Here is a 9,744-nt window from a genome sequence, read left to right as displayed (position 1 = left end):
CCTCCCTCCCTCCCTCCCTCCCCGGCATCAGTTTGCATTGAAATATTTAACCGATCGCGCTGTAAGGGCCTGACTGAGGTAATGATCCAGGTCAGTGGAGATGATGAGAGAGCATGGGCACAGCTGTGGGAAAAGACCCAGTGAAAAAAACACATTGTGTGTTAGCTCACAGGCACAATGTATTATAGAGGAGAGAGTGCTGTAGTGCACATTGAATCAACAAAATAATGAGAATTTATCTGTAGCTAATAACAGTAATGTAATAGTACAATATTAATTTGTTTTCTGGTATTTCCCAGAGGAAGTAAACAACAGAGCACTCATCATGTCATGTCTCTGCTTTAGGTGCGTTTCATCTTAATGTGTTGCGTAACAAGTCCATGGCAGGCAGTGTACTGTATAGGGGGCTGTCGTTCCCTATGAACCTTGCTATGTCATTTGAAGGGGTTATCACAGTTACCAAACTATAACAATCAAATCCAATCATCCCAGTGATGAAGCTGTCCTTGATTTCTTTTTAATGGTAATGGCCGAGCAATTCATCTCCTCTACAAAAAGAAAAAAAAAATCCAAACAAAAGCGAGGACAGACTTCAAAGCGAGAGTCCTCGTCAGACATATTATTCCTTTGAAGAGACATTAGCAATCCTCAGTGCTAAATCACAGATGGATCTCTGTGAGAGCCGGTTTCCTCCCACCGGGGTTCCTATAATTATGAACACATTAGTTAAAATGTATTGTTTTTGGCTTCAAATGTGTAGCATATCTGCAGCCCGTGACAGGCAAAGTGGCGATGTGCGTGTATATGCTATCAATGCTATAAATTCCACTGCCAGCACTTTGCTGCTGAAAGGCAGTCCAGTGCCAAAGTGTACCAATAAATCCTGTGGAAGTCTTTGTTTACTGGCTCTATTAAGAGCTTTGGTGGCTGATGCTGGTTCTGGCTCCACTCTTCAAATGTGATGGAAATAAGGGCAATTATTGCACAAACCATTTATAGGAATGGTTTGTAATTGGCTTGCTTGTGCTTCTTTTGCCCTCAGGGTTCATAGTTAATAGAGTACCATAACTCAGCTTCAAGTCTTAACCCCTTAACGCTGTGCTCTTTTCCCCAAAATATAAAATCTGCACATGTCACTGAATGCAAATTGAAAGATTAGTTTTACCAAAAGTAGACTGCTGTGGCTGTAATGGCAGAGACAATGAATTTTATACTGACACTGACAAAGGTGGTGCATTTAATCTGAATTGGTCACACCACGTCCAATACCACATCCGGTCAATGAGTTACAACAGTGCTGAAAGAGCATGTCAAATCAGTGCATCCCCAATGTGGCTGAAATCTTGCGAGCAGGAGAAAAGCGCACCAGCCAGCGGTTCAGAGGTATTTAGTGTAAGCTTGGCGCCGAGGAGAAAAAGATGAGCGGTGCAGCCAACATGGGAATCGGCATAACGCCAGATCAGTTTCTGATAATATCTGGTCCTACAGCGTGTCTATGTAAAGTGTGTCCAAGCAAATTCGGTCAGTATGATAAATAGTAATGTTGTGACAGTTTGTACATTTGTAAATATTAAATTCAACCTTTATCCCCACACTATACAGCCTAGCCATGACACAATACATACGTTTAGTGATGGGGCCGTTCAATTACTCCAGTTTTCTAAGAAATATTATGTAGGCCTTCTTCTATGTTAAAGCAGAAGTAAGCAATCCTGTGGTTTTGGCTAACTTCCTGTCAGCAGATGGAGTTAGCAGTACCCGCCCTCGTCCCTACGTCACCACATTCACGCGCATCCCTTGGCTGCACACACAGAGAGGACCGCCCCTTTATGCCGTTCTCTCTCCTCATTGGATAAAGGTTGTAATATACAAGGAAAGTTTTCTCCTCGGCTTACAGCAGAGCAGAGTGACTGACAGACCCGTGTTTCAGACCAAACACTCTATAGAAGTGATTGCTGTCGGAAGATAGAACTATTTAAGACTTATATTAACACAAATATTCCGCGTACTTCTGCTTTAAATATATCATGAAATTCTACTACGACGGAAATTTGCTTGGACACACACTATATTCTCAGGTAATACGTCTTCTATAATAAAAAAAAGGCCAAATTATTGTCTAAACTTACACCTAGAAAGACTCCATGAGTAAACCTGGTCACCATCACATATTTTTACATAATCGTTATTACCTTAAAAAGTACTTGGACATCCTATTCACCATATTATGTAGCCCCACTTACTTGACCCATTCATATTTTTAATGTGCTTGTGTTGTAAGTTAAAGCAGATATCAGTGGAATGTTTTTGTTAATATAAGTCCTAAATAGTCCTATTTTCCGTCAGCAATCACTTACATGAAGTATTTCAGCCTAAACACGAGTCTCTCCGTCACTCTGCTCTGCTGTAACCCGAGGAGAAAATTTTCCTTGTGGGATACAAGTGTTATCCAATGAGGGGAGAGAACGGCATGAAGGGCTGTGTGTGCAGCCAAGGGATGCGCGTGAATGTGGTGACGTAGCACGAGGACCAATTGATGCCTGACAAGGGCGGGGGCTGCTAACTCATGGTGCGTTCAAGGAAACTCGTACTTTGTGTTTTTCCTTCCTGTGAAGTCATACCAGTTCGATCTGGTACGAGTTCACGGGTCGGAAGTTACGAGTGGCCGTTATAGGGAACTTTCACAGACAACAGGACGGTAAAAACACGAGCTACGGGTTACCTGGAACGCTACCAAGTCGTAGTTGTGACTTGAAGCTGTAACTTACGGTTTCAAAAGTCTGCCTTGAACACAGCATTAGCCGAAACGGCCGTGCCGATGATATCTGCTTTAACCTCTAACTAATGGGTCCAATCAAATCATCTAACAAAGTGCTGCTACCAAAGCGAAGATGTCAAGTGGAAGTTTAAACACAGCCAGAAGTGGCCTGCCAACACCCAGGTTACCATGGAAACACAAGGTGAATGGCTGCAGAGGATAAGGGCGGCTCCATCTAGACACACGCACTCCTAATACGAGCTAAACAGTGAGCCATTGATTAATCTTGGAGCGTGAGTAATATAAGGACCTTCAGAATAATCAAAGAACTCTAAAAATAGGAAAATAAGAAATCCTTCACATCTAATGAAAAACACAACCCTTTAATTAACACACAGCTACAAAACATAAACTAAATGTTTTACTTTCAGGAAGAAGGGAAATTATTGTTAGAATTCCACCTGATGATTAAACAAATATTCTCAGGCAAAAACCTCCCATGTTGTGTCCCAGCCCTCACAACAGCAGAACATGAGAAAAAAAAAAAAGAGTGACGACTTTTCCCATGACGGCAGCAGACCAAACACTCAGGCACACACATTCACATGTGAGAAAATCGTCTAAAGCTCACAGCACTGTCTGTTATCTTGACTGAACATATTAGTGCAAATGTGATCAAATACGAGGCGCGCAAGGCTCGTCTACTGCAGCTCGCAAAGCGCTCGCGTAGATACACTAATTCATGCACACACTGAAGACAGAGCAAATTGACACGTTTATTCAAAAACATCCGTTCTGATTTCAAATGTGTCACGTTTGATACGGCTCACATTTGTTCTCTCAGCACATCTCACTAAACAAACAAGTAAGAGATATTGGACACAGTGGCTGCTGCTGCCACAACAAGGGAGGGAGGGGGGGAGGGGGGGTCTCACTCTTTCCTGCCTGTGCAATTGCCTTAGCCCAATGATTTATGAAAAGGAGAACAATCTGCGCACAGATGGGACATAGATATAAATATTCAGACCCGCCACAAGCAGACCAGACCACTCCGCTCCTGGCTTCAGGTGATCTATGACAAGACCATTAGAGCTGTGCAGGAATCAGGTGCCAAACGTGTCTCTAACAAGGGGTAGAGGAGGAAAAATGAGGAAAAACTCACAACTCAAACCAACAACTATCATCAGCCTGATCCAACTCAACAGTTTCTACTCTAATCTTTAACACAACAAAGCATTTGTTGTACAGTATGATTCATACAATTTAAGACAAATAATTGTTTTGTAAAGACATAAATGTGAATTGAATGCATAGTCAGGGCAGCCACAGTTGTTTACTACCTACACCTGATCCAGCTGGCTGACTGCCAGGCCAGCCAACACATCATTACATGTGTTGTTTTTTTTTGTACTCTTTCGAGGGTTCCCAGGAGATTTGGAGGCAATTTCCTGCGATGAAAAATCCCCCCATAGCAAACTGCTTATTTCACTATCCCATTGATTGTGGATGGTAAAAGTCAAGTCTGCTTGTGTTGTAAAACCAGAGTGTTGGGAATTCACTGGCCGGTGTTCACAGAAGAGAGGAACAGATATGTTGGATGGCTGATATAATTGGCTGATGTTAGCTCATCAGCTTCGACTGGTATTGGCATAAACAATGTCAGCTGATGCTGTTATGCCACAACAAAAAACCTATGTTCACACAAGTTTGACATGAAGTTTTTTTTTTTTCTAGCTCATTAATATGCAGATTTGCGCAACAACACACACTATAATCTAATCAGGCCATCTACTCTATATGGGGTGGCTGTGCATTTTTTACGTGGGTCTTCTGGTCTTGTATTATTGTGGTTGGAGATCAGTTTCTCCCTGATAAAACCAATCAGATAAATATAATTAAATATCCAATCATTAAAGCTGTACAGAAAAGAAAATTGAATTTGAGCCCACTGTGGGTCTTAACATTAGTGTGATAACTCATCTATCAGACGATGTAGACCAAACTTTGTGCAACATTCTATTTTTGATTCAATCCGGGATAAAAGTGTGTATTTTTTTTTTCACATTGGATAATGCAGGCGCACGGATTATACGTCAGCCTGCTCATGATTCACCAGCCACTGATATTGGATCCATCATCTGTCAATCAAACGTCTGAGACAACACACACACAAACTGAGCTTGGTCTCACCCCAAGCTTTGAATATCCCGCCCGCTCCATAACGACCAATCAAATTCGTTTTCCTCACTCGGGTAAACTCGTGCGGCAACTCGGGACAACTCGGCACGACACACAGGACAAACGGCCATTTCTGTACAACTTTAAATATCAAATATCGTTAAAATTCTCATACCAATATTTACATTTCAAATTACAAATCCCTACCCCAGAGGATGTTATGTTGTTTAAGGAAAAACAAAAACCACATTGGACACATTTGTCACTCCAGGAAAACATCCAAGGTTCTACACGTCGTTGTCTACAAAGTGTTACAAATTGTACAATTTTTAAAAAAAGGGGGAAGAAAGTTAGAACAAAACACACATACTTTTTTGAGCTCACCAGTCACAGCTTTAGGTGGGAGTAAATGTCAGTGTGTGTGTGTGTGTGTGTGTGTGTGTGTGCGTATGTGTGTATGTGTGCACCATCAGACAAATAATTCACTTAGGCTCCTGAAGAGGTTTTGCAGAGCTATTTGCACCTACAGTGTACGTCACAAGTTTGTTCATGAGACTTTTACAGCATTTAAACAAAAGACCAATACAGCTTCTTCTGTTTTCACAGCAGCCTCAAATGAAACTTTCAACTCACCAATTTTCAGCCTCTAAACAACTAACCAAGGTAACCTCCCATTTGAACACATCTTATTTATTTATTCAAATACGGGTTTCCATCGTGAATAAAGTAACTAACTATATGACTGTTAAATATTTTTGATTTATAAAGACAAATGGTCTAACAGCAGATATAATAACACAACTGACAGCATACTGTGTGATCCACCAGTGTTTAAGTTCACAACACTGCATCCTACATATGGCATCCTACACCGCATTACACCCCTCGGAGGCTCTGCGGCATGAGATGCATGTTACCGTCTATATATAGTCGTCATTATTATGCAGGAATACGTTATGGATGAGCATGCATAAAGCATTTGTTCTAAAGTAGTTGTCTGTGTGACTTCTGCCTGTTCCTGAGCAGTCACTCACTCTGCATCATCTGATACAACGCAATACCATCAAGTCAGAACACAATGCATTCCAGACTAGGACCATCACAAAGATGTCACTCATGCCTTGGGGGCTTTACTCTGTCTGTATGCCAAGCTGTGGCTGCTGCTGCTGACATTTAATCTACTGCCACTAGTCCTCACACAGTACGATCTGGGAAAACCTTCCATCACAAAAGAAGACTTAATTAACCCAAACTATGGCGTTTTCCAGGAGCCCGCCTGTGGCTCTGTTGTTGACGGCTTCGCATAGAGAAACCATCCCTGAGAGGATTAATTTACTCTTTCGTCTAATGAGCAGTTGGACAGGCGTACCTGCCCTGTCGCAGCTCCTCGGAGGATATAGGCGTCAAAACAGGATGTGTTATGCTATAGAGTGTATGCAGTGTCAATTTACTGCTATTTAGTCATTAGCAGCATCTAATGACTAAATAAAATATATGAAAACTACTATGACATTCATTTTCTCCTAAATAATCAACACTGCTATGTAAATATTTAAATTCAATCCATGGAGCAAAAATATTACATTGATGTTGCATGATGTTGGGTCAGTATGTAATACAATTTTAAAAGACTGATGGATACATGAATAAGCCATATGAAAGCAGAATAATCCAATTTAGCTATATGCACACTGCAAACATCAATCTATAATTGTATCAGTTTCGTTTTTTTTGTTTTTTTTTTTACAAACAATTTACCTGTGAATCCACAGGAGGGCAGCAGAGAGGTTTTGCTAACCTCTCTCTCTCCGTCTCTCTGTCAGTCTGTCTCTCCGTCTCTCCGTCTCTCTCTCCATCATGGCTGTGAGGTGTTCTTAGCCATCTTGTTTCACATCTGTGGACATTCAGCAGCAGCTCTGTTGCACTGAAACAGACGGCAGATGGATTAATTGAAATTGACAGTGAAAGCTTAGTAATGCTTTTTCCCCCCTCCCCTCAAGCCTCTCATGTGGCAGACTGACCCACCAACCTGAGTGTGGATTACGGGTGTTTAAACTGAAAATCACATGATCACTGCAACTTCAGAGCCCGGGGTCTCTGAGGTCAAGGACAAAAATGTGCAGTTAAACATGGTGCACACACACGAGACTGCGTGTGTTTACTCTTAAGGTTAAACCATCCCTGAAGGTCACTGGCTAGTTTAGTGACCACCATGTTGCCGTATATAATTTATTCAATCAATATTCAGTGAGTGGAAGCACCTGTAGATTACACTATAGAAAATAAAACTTGTGTACATTAAGGACCTCGGGGATATTTTAAATTCGAAACAGGATACCACAGTAAACCACAATCCATAAATCATCTACAGTACATCAACTTCTTGAGAACATTTTACACTTCAGTGTTAGAGAGCATCCGTGCTGGGAATTATGTTGATATAGATTGGACACATCTGGTGTCCAGATTGCCAAATATTTGGAAGACGTGTTAGTTTTCATGCTACAAGTGGGCGTAATTAAGTTTACTTGAGTTTAGAGATTGCAGATATACACTCATGTGCTACATCTGGTCTTAATGGGTTAATTAAAAAGGCACATGTCAATTGCAGTTGTGCGACAGGACGCACACTCTACACTACGCTGACCTCCACACCCTGAAATGGTATTTATATATTCCTTCCAAACTGCCATGGTTAGATGTTTGTGTCATTTCTGTAGCTTTCTGAGGCCAATGATCCAATATTCACACCCACTGCACACAGTGTTACTGCTGTCCTTTAACAAAAGACAATCACCACAATCCGTTTCAATCATTTTTTAAATGAACAACCAAGTGCAACACTAGTATGACTTGATTTCTGGGGATACTGTCTGAAAGGTATGTGCCATTGTCCGAATTGTAATCGATATCAAATCTCCCTCCTTGCCATAAACACAGGTTTTTCACTCTACCATCTTGTGTGGCCGCCTGGAGCAGTGGTAAACATTTCTGATTTTGGGACACGGTCAGACAACAGATCTTAACAGTTCTGAGAGACAATAAAAACATACACTCTGCCACTTTAGGGCACACTACTGATTGCATCAAGCAGTCCATTACATACAGAGTTCAGAGCATATTGGGGCTGTTTCTGGGTTAGGTGTTAGGACCAAGGGGGGGGCTGTGTGTTCTCCAAGTGAAGACCACTTCCGCGTTCAAAAAGCTGCAGTTCCCGTCCGGCCTCTGAGGGCTGGTGCCAGAAGGGAGCAACTCTCCATTGACCCCCATGTTAAAATAGCCGACCTTTTATTTTTTTGGTCTCTACCGATAGTTTCCACCTCTGTCAACAATGTGGGGGGGGTGATTTTTTTTTTTACCACAACCGTTTTAGTGTTGTTTATGCTTTGTAAATGGGTCGTGGTTACGTTGAGTGATAGGTTGGCAGACAGTTACCGGCCGTTAATTGGTTGTTTCCAGTCCAGTGGGCAGGTTGTCGGCCAGCAAACCGCCGCACCTCTCCAAATATGGAAAGTACGCTCCCACTAAAATCCAAGATGCCCGTAGTAGAGGCACAAAACAGACTCCCCCAAACCAATGGGTGACGTCACGGGTGCTACGTCCATTCTTTTTACAGTCTATGGTTAGGACAAGCAACATAAATCAAGCCCATAAAGCCCCTTTACCACTGGTCCAGACCAGCCAACATCCCCCTTTTGTCTTCACACTGGCATTCATGTCCAGGTCAAATGAGGCTACAATAGATGTGGCCCTGATTGGCTACAGCTTTGATCAGTTTTGATGTAAACTCAACAACTGTGTGAACACACACATTTTCACACCCATCAGACCCAGTACTGGAGACACTGGAGACAAACCTGACACCTGTCCAGCATGGTGCTGTTACATGCCTACAATGCCCAATGGACTGACAGTCTAAAAATAGCTGTGAAAATGTTTTTCAAACACACATGAACTTGACTGGCACTCGAACACTTTTACAGAAGCACAAATCCGGAGATGAGATATGAAAGATAGTTTTTACCATTTTTTTTTTTAGCAGGCAGGGGGGGATCATATCGGCTAATTTATCAGCATTTAAAAACCATCTGCTTATTTTGGTGGAAAGGAGGTAACAAGTCACATTGTATGTTGTATGTTCACAAACATACAAGATGAGTCTTTCAAAATGAATCCAAGACAGAGAGAGCCAAGATCAAACAATTACATACATGAGAAGTAGTGGAGGAGAGCAGGGGGATCCTACAGTGGGACCGTGTTGTTTTTTAAGTAGAAGAACACAATCCTGAGTTGACTTCATTCATTGTTGCTGACACAGTACACGCCTCATTCTCTCTCTTGGGGTCATTGGAAAGAAAAAACAACAAGGAAACTTTGTTGGCCCTAAACCTAGAGCATTTACTGTGTTCATCTATCCAAGTATCTGTAACCTCAACATGACAAGAGAGAAAAAAAAAATGCCTGTAAAGAGACACAGGCCTGTGTTTGCCTCTGTGAGTCTTTAGCAGAGATGGAGGGTTTGATCACACAACAGTTTCAATGGTCGGATGGTCACCTGATCCCCTCTGTGTGTGGGTGTGTGTGTTTGCCCTGGGGCAATGATATAATAGGCATCAACCCGCCCCAGGGGCCAAAAGCTCTGTGGACAAACTGACCTGCCTCTGTCATATTTGATTTCAAGGGCCACAGTCTAGGAACTGATGAGTCTGGACGGGTTCAAAAGAAAACCTGAGATGTGTTCTTTTGATTGTCCTTGATTTTGTCATCCTATAGTGGGTTAGACACATCAATGTCCAGAACATGTAGAT

Source organism: Trachurus japonicus, chromosome 5 (genome assembly GCF_045865225.1).
Source record: "Trachurus japonicus isolate A0001 chromosome 5, Traja_1.0".
Classification (NCBI taxonomy): Eukaryota; Metazoa; Chordata; class Actinopteri; order Carangiformes; family Carangidae; genus Trachurus; species Trachurus japonicus.
Note: the sequence above shows the minus strand (reverse complement) of the source record.